General features: G+C 44.8%; 1 long non-coding RNA gene across 2 annotated transcripts in view; it reads right to left on the minus strand.

The window, feature by feature from the left end:
* LOC118169056 overlaps window positions 1-16,941 on the minus strand; it is a 317,976-nt gene that overhangs the window by 61,544 nt on the left and 239,491 nt on the right. For both annotated transcript variants that reach the window (XR_004751902.1, XR_004751903.1), the window contains exon 5: window positions 16,453-16,773. This is a non-coding gene — a long non-coding RNA (uncharacterized LOC118169056). The remainder of the gene's footprint in view (window positions 1-16,452; window positions 16,774-16,941) is intronic.

Genomic DNA, 16,941 nt, shown 5'->3' on the forward strand with positions numbered 1-16,941 from the left:
GATCTCCAGAGCGAACAAAGCCCTGAGCCCACTCAGGATGCAGGGTGGGAGATGGGCCCACTCACACCGCCACCATCCCCTCCTCCTCCTCTTCCTCTCCCCGGTGCCCGAGCGGCACTGCATGCAGCAGCTCCCACCAGGCGGCATGGGCCAGCTCTGCCCCCACGCTGTGCAACCGTGCCCTTGGCAGGGCAGGGGAAAGAGAGCCAGCACGCTCCCCAAATACACAGCTCCTTGCATCAGGTCTGTTTTACAGCATAAAGATGTATTCCACTTTTTTTAAAAAAAAAAACCAAAAACACACAAAACAATCAACATTTAAGGAGCCATGATAGCTCTTCCAGGGCCTTTTATGTTTATCACACCACCGTGACACTAATCTCTCTTACTCTCCTAATGAAAATAAATTACTTCCCTTGAAGGATCAATCTTTCGGGCACAATTCCGATCTCGCCCGCACTGCTTCGTGCCATTACCTCCAGCAGAGCACCTGCTGGCTTACACCTGCGAGCAGAACCAGCCTCTCTCCTCGCACAGCGAGCGTGGTGCGTGTGGCACTGCTGGCGCCCGAGCGACGGGAGTGCAGCTGGAGGTGCTCGCTCTGCCACTCCTTTTTGAACTTGCACATCGCGCAGCTTCTGCTCGGGAAAGGCAGAAAGCAGATGAGGGCCCGGCCCGCTCGTGCGGCGTAACCAAGCAACGGGGAGAGCCGGCTATCTGTGCTGATCACACCCCGGGGAGGTGAGGCTCATGAATTAAGGGCCATTTTAACATTTATCACATTTCTTCTCATTTAAAGGTAAAAGTAAGTTATTTTGATAACTGCTTTGATCCCCCAAAAATGCCTTGTGACACAAAATCCTCTCATCTGGCTCCCAGAGATTAGCACGGCGCACACCTGACCGCAGCTCGCCCCACCACCAGCTCCCAGACACCGCGCCGTGAGGGCACCGCACGCCACTGCGAGGCACGGGTCCCACAGCGGCCCCCGAGGGCAGAGCTCCCTCCTGCCTCGACAGGGGGTAGGACGGACAGGAGGCTGCCTTGGTGCCCACAAGGACTCTGAGCTTAAAGGTAAAGCAGTAATTAAAATGACAACGTGTAATTTATGGCAGTCTGCTACGGGCTGCATTGCAGCTCTGTCGGACACTGGAGCAGCACAGAATTTCCACAGCAGGATCCAAACCTGCAAGTCCCTCCCCATCCCCATGAGGCGCAAGCGAGAACACACTGAAGTGCTGAGCATGGCCTGAGCCCTTGAGCCCCAAGCTCGAGTCGCCCTGTCCTGTCCTCTCATCACGAAGGTCAGGACGGAGAGGAACTCCGGGAATTGACAGCCTCGCTCATCTCAGTGGCACCACCAGCAGATAACGTCAGACGTGCCATGACGGAGGGCGACAGCGTCAGGCCCTGAAACTCTCGGATTAGCGCGATTATTCAGAAATTGTGTTTAGCCTTTCCGTGAATCAACATACACATTTTAATTTCTTTTCAATTCACCCTGCCTCAAGGCAGGGGCTAAATGAGGCAGCTGGTCTCTTAGCTCGCCTACCGGACTGCTCTGCGAGCAGCGTGGTTTCTGTAGGCCACTCCAGTCACAGCAAGTCACACCGGCAAGGCAGTGTGAAAAGGCAGAGCGACCACACTGGCGCTGTAAGATCAGTGATCGAGACCCTTCGGTGACCAGACACAGCTGCAGCAGATGGCAGCTACGTGAAACAGAGGTATTGATCCTTGAGCTCAGTTAAGAGAGACAGGAATGCCTCCTGTTGTGCACATGTCCATACATACAGCCAAAAGGTTTGTCGCATAGGCAATGCCAGAAGGTGATTATGGCAATTAGGTGGTCTTTTTGACCTGCTTTAAATGGACTAATAGAGGGGATCATTATCAGTTTGTATTCTGTTCCAGTGATATCTGGATCCCTCTGCACTGAGGATTCAGCACAAGCTGTGCAAGCACAGAAATATCTCTGTCTAGTCTGGCACTGGGCTGAGCCATGGGAGGGGGACTGGGAACAGCAGGGCTGGTAGAAAGCAAAGGGACAATCCCATGCCTGCTGCATCTGATGCTCACAAACTGGTGGCACAGCTATCTGCAAGGACTGCTTGGTTTCTATCATACAAATAACGCTAATACCAGGAAGTTGTGGTTTCTGCTTCATCTCCATGCCTCACTTCTTGCAGCATGTGGAGTAAGGTAAGGGACTGCAGAAGAGCCCATAGTGTAATTATCCTTCCCCATTCCAACGCTGCCCAGCCAGGCAAGAGCTGAGCCTTACTGCTGGGATGGAGCCGCCTTCTTTTTTAGCGATGGATTCCCTGAGAGTACAGACACCCAGAAGCAGCAAACAGCACGTATCTGAACCAAGAGGGGAACAAGCCGCTGAAGTCAGAACCTGTTCAAAGGAATGAAAGCAGCACTCGGCGCTTAATTTAAAGCCAAGAGGAAGCGAGATCTCTACTTGGAGAATGGCACAAGAAAACAGAGCTTAGTGTTGATTGCAGGAAAAACAAGTCTAGAGAGTTCACAGGAAGACTGCAGGAGGAAAGCAACTCTCCAGCAGGGAGGAGGCTCCTCTCTGATCAACCACATGGCTGAAGTGAGCCCAGGAGGCTCATGCCTGCCAGAAACCTCTTGTAACTTCAGCACCAAAGTTGTTAATCACACTGGGAAAGAAGTCAAATGCAGAGGTTTTTTTTTTGATATTTGTTCTGTTCATTCTCAGCAGCTCTGTTACTTGGCTTTCCAGGACACAGTGAATGAAAGTACAAACGATCTAACTAAGAGGGACACATGACATTTCAAGAAGCTTTTCTTATATATATATATATATATACACACACATTATGTATTTTTGTGAAGCACTTTGGCTTCTTAGCTCCAGCTAAAACATCTTTCTTTGCTCCTCAGCAGAAGAATTGGGTTACACCCATTGTAACAGAGGGTGAGCAGTCAGCTGTTGAGACACAAGATCTCACTGGCCAGTTGTACAGGACACGAAGTCTCTTCCCTCCCAGAAGACAGCCAGTGGCCTGGTGGATGGGGGACACGCTCCTGGGAGGCCGGAGGCCTAGGGAGGCCTTGCTCTGCTCTCTGTGCACCTCCCGTGGGCCTGTGCCCGTGGCCAGCTGCAGCCTGCGGGGCCTCTGAGAGCTCTCGGTAGAAAACAGTGCCAGGGAGAGCAGTGGAGAAACATAGCCCAAAACCTCGGGGGGACTGCTGGACTGATTACCTGGGAAACTTGGTGGGGGCATGTAGGAGAGCAGCAAAGCTTGGCCTAGCAAAGCTCTGTTGTGAATTCCCCCAGCTTGTTACAACGAGCAGAAGCCCTCCAGAAGAACTGTTTAGTCCAGGTTGCCTAACTGAACAGAGACCAACAGATAACTCTGCTGCCCTTCAGGGATCAGCCTGAGCAGCATTTCTCTGTGTTTCCAGGCACTGATGGCAGTTTTTAACAGAGAGGGGAGAAAAAAAGAAGAAGAGAACGCCGTTCCATTTCTCCACGCAGTAACCAGAGACTTGGGAATTCTCATTAGCACTGAGACAACTGCTGCATCACAACAGCTGCGTGTCCCAAACCTCCAGAGGCCATGCCAAGTCTCCCTACCAAACAACACAGGGAAATAATGAGAAGACCACAGGCCACATCACCACAAGTGCAGTAAGGGCAATGTTTCTCGAGAAAAATAGGAGAATGAACCAATAAGAACTGAGTGGACATGGTGCTGCTTCCCCAGCGCCACAGTGCACAAGTAACCACTGCGGGTTTGCCAGCATGAGACACCCCCTTGTCCTTCCAGATCTTTCCCCAGCACCCCACAGCTCCTGTTGAGGTTCTGCAGGATGCTCCTGAAAGGGTTGATGCCTTCTGTAGTCTTAAGACCAAGCTCAGCTTGCTCCTCTTCATTGCTGCTCGCAGGGCTGTCCACGAACGCTGCCTTAGGTTGATATTGCAGCGGGCCTTGCTTTCTGTACTGCCTGCCATCAAACCAGGCTGCGCTGAGCACTCACCAGTAAATCAAGAGGAAAATCCTGGGAGTGCCAAGGCATGGTCTTTGATTTTTCAGATTGTCCAGCTGAACTTAACGGATACACAAATTGCAGAGTGTAAATCATTAATACCCAATTTGGGGAAGTCACTGGGATGTAACTGCTGTGTAAGCAAATGAAAATATAAAGCTATCAGCAATACATTAATTTTATAGCACTCCACATGGAATGAGGAGTGGTAGTTTATAGATGCAAGACTTCCTTGCCTAAAGAGGCAGCCTTTCTTTTATCTAGATTAATTCCTAAGAAAAGCCTAATACTACCTGGCATTTTTCAGATCAAAGCAATTTGCTTATTTGGAAGACAGAAGCCAGTTTCGTAGTAGCAGTAAGTGAAAAGACAGCCCGAGGAACTGAGGTACCAAATCCAACTGCTCCTCATGTCACTTTGCATTTCTCTGGATAGCACTGTCACTTAAATCCCACTGTTCACTATCTGGTACCAAATCCAACTGCTCCTCATGTCACCTTGCATTTCTCTGGATAGCACTGTCACTTAAATCCCACTGTTCACTATCTCAGATACCATTTCTGTTTCTGCAAGGTACAGAAGAGACATAACAGAATACACAGAAATCATTCCGCTTCTTCCTTTGTGGGCCATCTTCTTTGAAAACTGTCTTTCTTTTTCCAGGGTGGGGGTAGCAGAGATGTTTGTTGGGCTGATATTGATCCAATATGAACAAGCATCCCAGCACAGTCAGGGAACAACTAGAAATGCCAAGACAAGCCTTGCTTTGTATGAATCTGCACAAGGGATGGGTCAGGCAATGTCTTACTGAATGGGAAAATTACAGGCTCTCCAAGGAAATATGAACTGAAATGTGATTGTGCTTTTTGCTTTTAATTTTCTAGTGTTTGCCATCAGTTATTTGATGTTCTGACTCTTATTTAAACTCTGTTTAACAAACAGAGCTTGATAGAAGAAAAATTAGAAGTTCAAAATGAACACAAGCTCCCGTGGAAGTTTCATCCGTACATCTTCATCTACGCTGATCCTACCCAGCAGAGCACAAGCTTGAGGGTGCCAAAAACGCCACCTCATGAAGCATGATATCCCAGCTGAAGGAAGGCTTTTGTTTCTTAATATTTTCCTGACATATCAGGAGAAATCATTATCCCGTTTTACTTTAATCCAATCCTTTATTGCAGAGGACAGCTGCTTCCCTCTAAATGTTCACCATGTTGCACTTCAAAGATATCTCAAAAGTGCTTCAAGCAGATTCAAAACCATGATAAGTATGATACCAATGCAGAGGCAGAGTTTAGAGTAAGTAGTCTGGAGTGTGTGTGCACACATGGGGGGGAGTTGCGGAGGGACAGGAAGGGAGCAGTAGGAGAGGAAAAAATGAAAGTAGTTTATCATTGATAAAAAATAAAATTAATCAAATTATTGATCTCAGTCTTGTCCAGAGCTTTGTAACAGATCTGCATGCAAATATATTTCCACTAACCCTAACCATGAAGTCTCCAGGTGTTTGTTTCTTTAGATCTGATTAGTTCTTCTCTGTTCCTAAAAGACATCCACTTTCAAGATATACCAAATCAATAAAGATTTATTACTGTTCAGTGTTTCCCTTTTGATTACATAGTATCTACTGAAGCACATGCTTTCCTTCACTTAATTATTTGTCCCTAATGTACATCAAGAGAATAAACCCAAATCCTGGCTTTCTTTTTCAATAAAGCAGGCAAATTTAACACCTTTCAATAAATTCTGGTTTCTGCATAAGCACTGTTTAAACTCTGCTGATAGGAGACATTAGAAAGTATTAGCCAGCACACACAGACCACCAGAAATTTCCATTGTGACTTTCCACACAAAGCTAGAGAGGCTGGTGTTTAAGAACATTTTATTCTCATCATCAAGTCCCCTTAGGTTACCATAAAGGATTATTGTGTCTTAAGGCAGAGCCTATCTTCCTTGTCTAAATGGGACTTGCAATCTTGACCATTTTCTGCAAGAGAATAACACTCCATTCTTGCTTTTGGAACAGTGGATTTCATGGGAGATACCAACTTATCTATAGCAGTAGAGGAACACTATCATCAGATGCTTCCTCTCTTTCCCCACGCCACCTCCTGTTCTTTTTTTCCTTCTCCTTGCCTTTCTCCTAGTACTTTCTCAGGCCACCAGGAAGAAAGAGGATTAGCTTTAAGAGACATCTAATGGCATGAACAGATTATGCATCGGCTATATTTGAAGAAGCATATTTCCTTCTTCCTCTCTGATCTCTTTAAGAAGCCCTTGCACCAGGTTTGGAGCCCGATCCCTCACTTCTGAATGCAGCACTGCCCAAAGAAGACGTCCCCTGGACTAGGATTAGAACGTGTTTTTTTCCAGTCACAGTCCTCTCACAAACTACCACATGGTGGTCACTGATGGCAAACAGCAATCACTCCACCCAACTCAGGCCAGGAAGAGTAGCTCGCAGTGGACCTATGTAAACTGACAACGGACTTGAGAAGGTCAGTTTAAAGGTGGTTTTTATAGGAGAACCATGGAGTGGATAACACCAGTTCTTCCCTGTGACTTTTTCTCAGTAGAATTCAGATAAAAATAAAAATCCTCTACCTGCTTGCCATTTACACTGATCAGGTGCCTAGTGACACCATTAATTTCTAGTTAGCCAGTGCATCCTAGCAGGAATTTTCTCTTTAGGTAACTGCCCTACACATTTCTGTGAGAGCAGAATCTTCTGGCTTATGTGACTTATTAGGAACTTCTCAAAAATTGGAAAGCTTTAAAAAAAAAAAGTCAAGTCCCTAAGAACTTACTTTCTTCTAAGTTCTTGTTTCAGGAGAATACAACTCAGATTTACTTTAATACCGAGATGCTTCATACTTCACTAGAAGGTACAAAATTCATCCAGAGCGCTGCTGCATGATGACTTCCCCTTGAGATGGTCACATTTAAGCAGAGCTGGGCAGTCATCCCAAAGACTATTTTTCAGGCAGTATCATTAACCATAGCACAGCAAAAGCGTAAAGAAACCTACTCTGGCACACATAAGACCCCACTTTGGAAAAACCCCAGTGACAGCTGTTTAACAATAGCATTAATGCCAAAAGAATACATATCAATACCAAACTGTGGAGCTGGAAGCCCAGCAGAAGTCAGCAATTGTGCACCACTAGATTAATGCTCCCTCCGAAGGGAACTATGCCTTTTTCTTGTTTCCTCCCTATGTTCTGTCTTTTATATAGATTTCAAAAAACAAACAAAAACACATTAATTTGAGGCAAAGATGCAATGAAATAAGAAAACCAGCTACTAGATTCCATTTCACTTGCACAGAAAGTAACTAACAAAACCATCCACAAGAGGTGACCTTGTTTGTTTTATTCATTTCTCCAACTTTGTCTCACTTAAGGAGTATGAAAATCAAATTCTTTTTGCCTGGTAATGAATAACCAATGCCAGAAACCCTATGAGGGTTGTAAACACCAGGGGAAATTGATAGTGGACTGTATGAATTTCCCTAGTGGAACAGCACATCAATGACTCATTCAAACCGTCACCTGAGTCCCCTACAATTCAGGCCAGTGCCAAACACTCGCTTCCTGTCCCCAAACAAGCTTGTTTGCGATAAGATCCTCATTGGCCTTTTATTAACTTTGGGCTGTCAGCCCACGAGGTGCAATCCTGTTAGTAACCATGGAGGAACATCAAGACCTCAGACATCTTCCTCATTTGGACGCGCCTTTCACCACTTTTCATGTCCCTAAACACAAATCCTGGTTTTTACACAAGGATTTTCATTATGTCTTTTCATAACTGTCACAAATGGTGGCAGGATTTGTGCCATGTCACGTGAAAAAATAGTAAACAGTAAGAAAAAAAAATCTACCACCCATTTGCTACATAAGTGAAACTGAGAGGACACGCACACACACATACATCCCGTGCATTTGGCCAAGGGCTTTCCAAACATAACTGAGCAAACCAGCCCCAGCGTGGACCAAATGGCAGATTTAAATCCCACTGTTCTCCATGAAACTAGAGACTGATTTTAGCAGTAGCTACGGCAGCGAACTTCACAGGTTCAAGTGAAAACAGCTGTTTCCCACAGCCACAGGGGTCTGAGATTGTGAAGAAAAACTAAGTCTCAGTGATTTAGATCTCATGGCAAACCAGAGGCAGGACTGTGCTTACAGGAGGCAGAGGCCACACTCCAGGCTGAGTCCTGGAAGACCCTCAAGCCCCAATGTACCTTGAGAAGGAAACTATGAAGTCCACAAGCAGGCAGAAGCCAGATGTGAGGCCCAGGAGCTCTTTGTATTACACATGCTGAGCTGGAGCGCACTCTGAAGCTGCTGAGCAGTCAGTAAGCTGAGGCTACAGCCACCTCTCAGATGACCTCGTGCCTTTAATAACACAACCAGGACCACAATTTAAACAAAAAGCAGCAGGCGTCAGTCCGGTCATAACATAAAGCTAAGCTTTCTTTTAGGAATAACCTCAGTGTTCTGCAGTTATTCAAATCCCCTGAAGAACTCATCGTGCTTCTTTCATTTGCTGCCTGCTTACTGTGCATACCCGCCATAGCCAAGAAAACACAATCCCTACTTAGTCTACTGCTTGGAGGTTGGGATCAAGAGCTATGCTTTCCATCTACCTATTTATGTATTCATAGCTTTTTAATTTTTCTCTGCTGTTCCTGTTGTCTAGGAACTTGGGGATATTTTCAGTGTGGCTCCTGGCCCAAAACAGGCATCCAGATTATCAAGAGATATTAGCCTGCTTTGAAATTCAGACTATTAGAGTCATACATCAGGCATAGTAAGGGTTTATTTGCTTTTCAGTTTTCTGCCATGATGACTTTAATATTCCTTTGATACTATAATTGAACATTTATTTGCCAGAGTGTTGGCATCGGGGATGGATATAGCCTCCAATGTGAACAGGGGGGAGGAGGAGGAGGAAGAGGCTGTGCGGACACTCCGGGCACAAAGCATGCCAAACAATGCTAGAGCAGGGTACCCACTGGTACACTGGGGAGGGCTGAAACCTCCTCACCCTCTCCTGCTCCTCTGCCAATCAGACTGGTGTTTTAAGATATACCCTTCTGATGAGCTCCGAGGGTAACGTTAGCAACCTTTGCAGAACACTAGGGTTCCTGGCTGTTTCTGCAGTCATTATAATAAATGAAGGATTAACAGGTGGTCCAGGAAGAGCCATTACAGAGGATTCAGTGGTTATGTGTGAAAATGCCAAAGCTCTGTTCTCCCTTTCCTTCCACCTGTAAAGGCAGATGCAAGTCATGCTGTGGCAGGCTGCTAGCACACCTTAGATATCTTCATCTCGATTACTGCAAGATTCCAGTGCTGCACCTCAAGCAGAGCATAATGTAATATGTATGTACCATACACATGCACAGCATCTAATTATAGTAGCACTTCTTCTCATTAATACTTTCAGACCCTGTAGGTTATTTTCCCTAGTATGCTGCTTACAAATTCCCTTCCCCTTCACCACTGTCCTCTGTTGCTGACAAGAGCCGAGAAAAGCTCCTGCTGTGTGCAGAATGCTAATAATTGCCTGAGTTATCAATCAAAACAAATGCAGACAAAAGTAATCAGCTTCATCAGAACATCTCTGTGATGCAGCGAGGAGGTATTTTAAGCTCTGCTCAGATGAATGGACCAAGCTAAGAGTGAACTGGTGTCCAAGAGTTACATTAATGCGATGTGACATTTGCTTAAAGCCAAGTCCTTCTGTTAATGAGTTTCAGAGTTCCCACAGCAAAGTCACAGCTACTGTTCAAGACTCAGAAAATCTGCAGATGGCAGGTCAGAATAATACTACGAGTAAAAAGAAATATCAGTGAAATGCCAGGGAAAAGGAAAGCAGAACAAGTGAAGTATAACTTCCAGGGGTTTTGCATTCAAATGAGTGCACAGAAGTGCATCTCTGCAGACACCTCAAGCAAGCTGACTCGGTGGCTTCTCTGGACCAGCGCTTCACTTCAGATGTGTCATCTGTCCCCATGCTTTACTGCTTAGCTCAATCAGGGAGTACTCTGCATCTCGCAGTATTTTGTGTCTATATGCAGATAGGAGAGACTGATATCCTCCAACGTTAGTCATTTAACCAAGCCGTCCTCTAAGGGGAGCCCCCTAGAGAGCCTAGCACCAATCCTGACAGCCCAGAGATCCTCAGGAGTCACATCTCTAACACACTGAGCAAAATATAAATATGTTGGCTGTCCTTTGTCTTCCATAAAGGGTCTGTGTTTTGTTATCTCAACTGACAGCATTTTTCTTTGTCAGAGGCCACTGTGTGGTACTGGTCTTATCGTGTGGTGACTTCCCTGCCTCGTCCCAGACGTGGCTGCATTTATGTTTATGAATTTAAGAAATAAATAATAAATAATTCAGGTCACCGCTGGTGGCAGGTTGTTTGGTTCAAGAGAAGCGGTTGCCAGAACCGCAGGCGGCTCCCAGGCTGGCTGTCAGAGACTTCAGCAATTCGGGAGCCCCGCTGCCACTGCCCCTCCCCAGAGGCTGCACATGGCCGGACCGCAGCTCCCCCAGCCCGCGCAGCCCTCCTGCATCGGGCCCTGCGACAGGGGCCGCAGGAGGGAAGGAGGAGCAGAACTCATCCCTGCCCATCTCAGTCCCCCTATAGCCGCCACCTTGCCCTGCCTCAGCATCAGCCAACATGAGTTTGACAGCTTTTTTTTTTTTTTCCTAGTTAAGCACGGAGATTGTTTTTTAAAAGCCATTTTTAGGATTAAACCTCTCAGCATTATAGAAGTTGTATTTTTGGAGGAGTTAAGGATTTAGCTAGACATGGTCAAGGTACCCGAAATCCTTCTCCCTTTGCACCATTGTTCGTAATAACTCTCAGTAAGCATGCAGTTAATGTTTGCTTTCCCATTTCAGACTGGATTCTTTCACTACGCAAATGACATGGGCATCAGTGGGGTAACTGGTGGGGTACACATCTTTTCAGCAAGGCCACGCTGTTTCCTTTTTCTCCCGCCGTGAATTACTTGCACACCTCTGTTGGTCCAGGATCACTCCCACTGGTGTAATGACACCACAGAAAGAGAAAAACAGAATGTGCACTTGCAGGTGCACATAACACACAAATAAAAGCCAAAAGAAACACCATCAAGGACAGGTAGAATTTAGACAGATTCAGAGACAAAGAGAGGAAAACGTTACATTGGACACACTAACCCCAGCTGTCCTGCTTTAGTCAGGACTTGTAGGTAACAAATACCAAAAGAAGAGCAAGCTGCCACCCAGCTTCCCACACACGGTGCTCTGCCTGGCTGCAGATTCAGAGCCCAGCAGCTGACTGTACAGAGGACAGGAAAGACAAGTAAAATGTGTCAGGCCCCAGCTGACAAATATATTTGAAAGCAAAGCTTTTATAAAAGCTATGAAGTTCTGTGCCACTCCGCCTAGTGCAGCATGGAACTGTAAATCTGCATTTTCACGTTCACAGGTCTCCTCACTTTCGCACACATTTACTGAGGGTACAAACAGCATACGAGATGTCGAGACTGCAACAAGCTTGTCTACAGATTTTCCCAGGCTTCTGTGGAAACCTGGAACCATGCTCCAGCTTGATCTGTGCTTTCAAAAGAAGCTAAAAAACCAAGGCAAGGCTAAAGAAGCTGTTTAACGTCTGGTTACCAGGTCCCAGCTCTGCTGGCTGGAAGGGCTCCAGCAGCCGTGCCCCCCACCAGGCGGAGCAGACTTGGCTGCCCTGACTTGGCTGCCTTGCAGGAACATGACGGATGACTCTATTTTGCCAGGGAATGCCAAGGAAACATCTTTATAGGTCCTGAAGCACCGTAAGCACTAGGACTCGCCTTCAGCCAAGCCGGCGAAGGTCCTTCCAATTATGCATCTCTCCATTTAGTCGCCTTCTCCTCCTCTGTAATAAAAGAGGAGCTGGGAAATGTCCTATCACTTCAAAGGAACATTTGTTCTTTATGCCAGGTGGATTAATGATTAATTCATTTAATTAGTTATTCACACAGCACTTTGAAGACATAAAGCTATAAGGGCTTAAGGAGATTTGTAATTAGAAAGTGTAATATAGAGGTGACACCAGTTGCATTGTTTAGCACTTGCCCAATACTTGTGCCTCCCCTAGGTGCTGTTTCCTGTCTGTCCGGAGGGGTGGGGTGACTTACAGGCACACCACAGCACAGCTTTCTCTGAGCCACTGCCATCAGACGATCGGTCCAAAAGGAACCGTGGTCCTGCTTTTGGTTGTGTCCAAGGCCATAAACCACGCTGTGCAGGGAAGGCCTGAGGAATGTCTCCCTGAACCTTCCTCGGCTGTGCACAAGTCTGGCACTGCCTCCAGTGCCTCGTTGGTGAGGTCGCCAATGGTGCTCATGGCAAATGGACGGTGTGGCCCTTTTCTGAGCAACGGTATCTGAACAGACCAAAATGTGCAGATACCCCAGCAAAAACCCAGCCCCTTAAAACACTGCAGTTCACCTTTAAAAACAAAATGGTCAGATTGGTTTTTGCATAATTCAGAGTGAAATGCTAAAGCAGCAGCATTGTGTCTTAATTTCTCAGGTTCTGCTTCAGACACATTTATGCGTTTTTAGCACTATACCCATGAATTTTTAAAAGTCCAAATAAGTGTGCCATTTTTTTAGATCATTTTAAGTCTAACCTATTAGAGTTGAACTATTTAAACTGTAATCTTAGGTCTTGACTATCAAGTACAATCTTCAGACAAAGTGCTATTCACAGATCTCATTCAGTGGATAGCTTAAAAAAATAACTTGCATTAGCTTCCAAGAGCTTCAAAATTGCTTGGGCAATTTCCGGACTAACAGAAAAGGCAAAATTTGTCAGATAAATGATTCATTGTGAATAATTCCCCTTCTCCCAGAAATACAGTGCAAAAAACACATGCAAGATGCAGAAAGTCTACGTGCTGCTTGGGTTGTGATCTGATACGCAACACTGTTCATCCGACAGCTTTCATGGGCGCCAAATAAATTTAGAAAAGGAAAAGTCACAGCAAGCAACTTTTGACAAGTTTTTGAAAGTAAAAAAATAAGAAAAAAAATAGCTCTCCAGTGCATAAAAATATCTACGTTACTTCAATATTAGCAACACCAAAAGAAATAAAAAAAGCCTTCCTGTTGTATTTTAAATACAAGAAGGAACAATCCACAATATGTCTGATTCACACTGTAACCCCTTTACCCTCACAATTATAGTTAGAAACAAAGTCATGTACCTAAATGTACGTAGCTGAAAATATCTCAGGGTAAGCTGGTATTATTTATTGCCAGTGTCAGGCAGGCTGCGGATGTGAGCCAATGACAGTACACAAAAGGAGCCTGTTAGTGTGCAAGACCACACATACTACCCGTGCTCAGCGTTTCTATAACTGCAATCACCAGCTTGGACATTTTCAGGTAGGTGTCAATCTGCTGTCCCCTGTCAAGACAAACCCTTTGGCTGCGTGCAAAACCACAACTATAAGAGCCCTGTGGTCGCTGAAGTCAGCTGCAGTTAAGCAAAGCATGCCATGATCCTGGCTGCTGGTGTAGACATGTGCATCTCTAAAAGAAGTCACCCTTTCAGCATGTCAGTCACCTGAGGTGGAAGGCACAGTGAGACCCACTCCTCCCCCCACCCCCCAGAACACCCCACATTCAACTTCTCCTTCTCCAGGGATCTTTTTATTTTTCTCCTCACAGCCACTGCTGCTGCTCCTCCCCGGCAGTCAGCTGTTAGAGGAGTGTTTTTTCCTGCCTGGTGGTTCTCTCACTACTTTGCTGTTGCTCAGTCTTTATCTAAGTGGTAGACAAACGACAGGAACGAAACTTGCTCTAGTATCTGAGGATGTTTATATAGGGATATATGGGAAACCGACAGTCTATAGCAGCTTCTTTGTCCAGTGCTCTGCTGTCAGACCATCGCAGCGCATATGTGACACTAAAACTATGCTGGATTTTCACAGGTGCTCTGAAAGCCTTATCTAATCAGAGCTGAGCAGGCCCCACCACTGATTCCCTCAGCTTTTGCTTCCAAGAAAGAGGTATTTTCCCATTTACACAAATGGAGTGCAAGTCCCCAGGTTGCATGAAATGCACCGCAGTGACTGACATTCCAGGAGAGCCTAACCACTGTTAACATCCACAGCTCAGCCTAACGCTAAATGGTAAGCATGATATGATTATTAAAACAGCACAGGAACTACAACACATCATTAAAGCAGAACAAGCATTACATTCCCTAATTTTCTCCTTTTTGTCGCAAGACGTTACTTCCTTCAAAGTTGAAAAGTGTGGCAGTTCTTTGAAGTCCTAACAGCCATTATTGTTACCAAGTTCTCTGCTCCCTTTTCTAATTGCTTTTTTTATTCATGAAAAGTCAATTAAAAAAAAACACCATAGATTGAATTACCAGCATTTCTAGCTTATCTGGCCAGTACAGGGAAATTGTTCGGTATCATGTCACTCTTATTATTTGCCTGACATCCATTGTTCAAAAAATAAATCTATTAAGTACAACAATTCAGAGTAGCAACAATTGTTATCAATCTTTCTGTCCTTATCATCCCACCTCAGCTTTTATATATCATTAAATCTTCTGCATCTTCAGTGTGCAGGCACACTATTACAGACCGACACAGTAGAGAAGCAACACTTCTGAAATGAAAGCATTAGAGCAGCTATTCCCTTCAAATTTTTTCTTCCTAACATAAAGCTGAAAATTTTGGATGAGAACAGAATTTTCACCTCAATGTTTTCTGGTAGTCAAAACGGTATAATTTTGTTAGTGGTTTTGTGAGAAACATTCATAAGCATCTCCATAAATAATCATAGAACAATTTGAGTTGGAAGGGACCCTAAAGGATCATCTAGATCCAGCCCCTTGCCATGGGCAGGGACACCTCCCACCAGACCAGGTTGCCCAAAGCCCCATCCAGCCTGGCCTTGAACACTTCCAGGGATGGGACATCCACAGCTGCTCTTGGCAGTCTGTGCCAGTGCCTCACCGCCCTCTCAGTAAAGAATTTCTTCCTACCCTCTTTTAGTTTTAAGCTGTTAGCCCTTGTCCTATCACTACACCCCCTGAAAAAGACTCCTCTCTGTAAGCAAGAGAAGAATTCAAACCTAAATACCTTAGAAATCCTACCATTTTTTATTCTTAAATTTTGCCTGGGAGATGTTCAGTTATGAAAATATAAGATCCAAAAATAAGTTTAAAAGCCTTGCTTGGGTGCATAGATGGAATTATTGAATTCTTGACTGTAATATTGCTGAGGAAACTTGGAAGGAGAGATTAAGATATTGTCAGAGAAATCATTTTGATGAACCACTTTCAGGTGGTTGTAAGCATGTTCCGGAAAAACTGATCAAAGCATTTATTGGTTTGCTTCCCATTTAACATGAATGACCAACTTGTACCAGGCACAAAGTGAAATTAATTACCGCCCACAGGAGTTCATGATCTGTGGCTCAATATGCTAGGAAATATCACATACGAAGTATAAAAGGTTTTAAGATGCAAGGCTTAATAAAATAGTTCCTCTGAATGTGTCATTGATGAAAAATGCTTTCAACACCATCAGCAAATGTGGTGAATGCACTTGAGCGTGTTTTCTAAATGAAAACCAGTTGTTTTGTGATTTTAACTTTTTCAAAATTGTGTAAGCCTTATTTAAAATAAAACAAAAGAAATATAAATATAAATATTTTTACCATATAAAGAAATACTATGTTTCATGCTGAATGAAGTTCGGATTTTTGTTTCAATGAAAAAAACTACTGAGCTTTTTTTCTTTTTTGTGGAAAAGGTTTGAAAACCTTTCTTGATGTTTTTTTGAAAGAACATCTATTATTCAGACAGACACACGCTTAATTTCACAGGTATAGGTAGCCTCAAGTGAACTTGAATGCTCCCAGAGCACAAGTCAGTAAATAAAGAAAACATGACTGAAGGGAAGAGATGGACATTTTTTTCCACCAAAACCAACAGCAAGATTTACTCTAAGAAGTTTTTAGGACATAGGAGACAACATGGACTACCTTTATGTTCATATATATTTAAGTTAATTGTTTACACGAGCGAAGGCAGGGAAAAAAAGAGTTTCTCTTAATACATATGAAATCATTTTTCTTGGAAGAAAAAAAGGTTTTGCATGTTATTTTCCATTTTAAAGTCAATCTATTTCAAAAAGATGAAAAAAAAAAAAAACAACAGACAATCCCCCAACTGGTCAAACAACCTGAATAGAATGCAAAATTAAAAACAAAACAAAACACTTCAACCTGACATGAAACAAAGTATTTATTTTTGTTGAAACCCTGAAATTTCCATCTCACTTCAACCCAGCCCACGTGTTCAGGAAGCTGCTAGGCCACACGACCATTGTGACAGAAAGACCGCTACTTACACAGTGCCGCTGAAGAGCTGGTGGCAATGTCACGCAGTCACGCAACCACATACCTGCTTTCTTGCCTTCACATAGCACCAAAACAACCCTGGATCTTCCAGCAGACATGCAGTGAGGACACTTACTCCATGCTGGGCTCTTCCGAGGGGCAGCTCAGGATGAAGGTGCTCCCCAAGGCAGGGGAGAGGCTGATATCAGCCCGGCTGCTTGCAGCAGCTTCAGTCCTTCACATGCACTTCGTGTTCTGCCAGGTGGGGCCCTGAAGGACCGCTAGCCTTCCCAGGGTGCCTGTGGCCTCCTCGTTTCAGGACAGGTGGACATCTGTAATTAAAATAAGGCCCAGGTTAAGACACAGCCTAATTCTTCCTCCACCCAATGCTGATGTGAGGGCATAGGCACTTGCTGCCTCTCCACAGCGCTGCAGCACCAATGTCACAAACACAAGGCCACTGCTTTTGCAGGATGCAGTGGTGTGACAACGGGTATAAA

The sequence above is a fragment of the Oxyura jamaicensis genome, chromosome 6, assembly GCF_011077185.1.
Source record: "Oxyura jamaicensis isolate SHBP4307 breed ruddy duck chromosome 6, BPBGC_Ojam_1.0, whole genome shotgun sequence".
NCBI lineage: Eukaryota > Metazoa > Chordata > Aves > Anseriformes > Anatidae > Oxyura > Oxyura jamaicensis.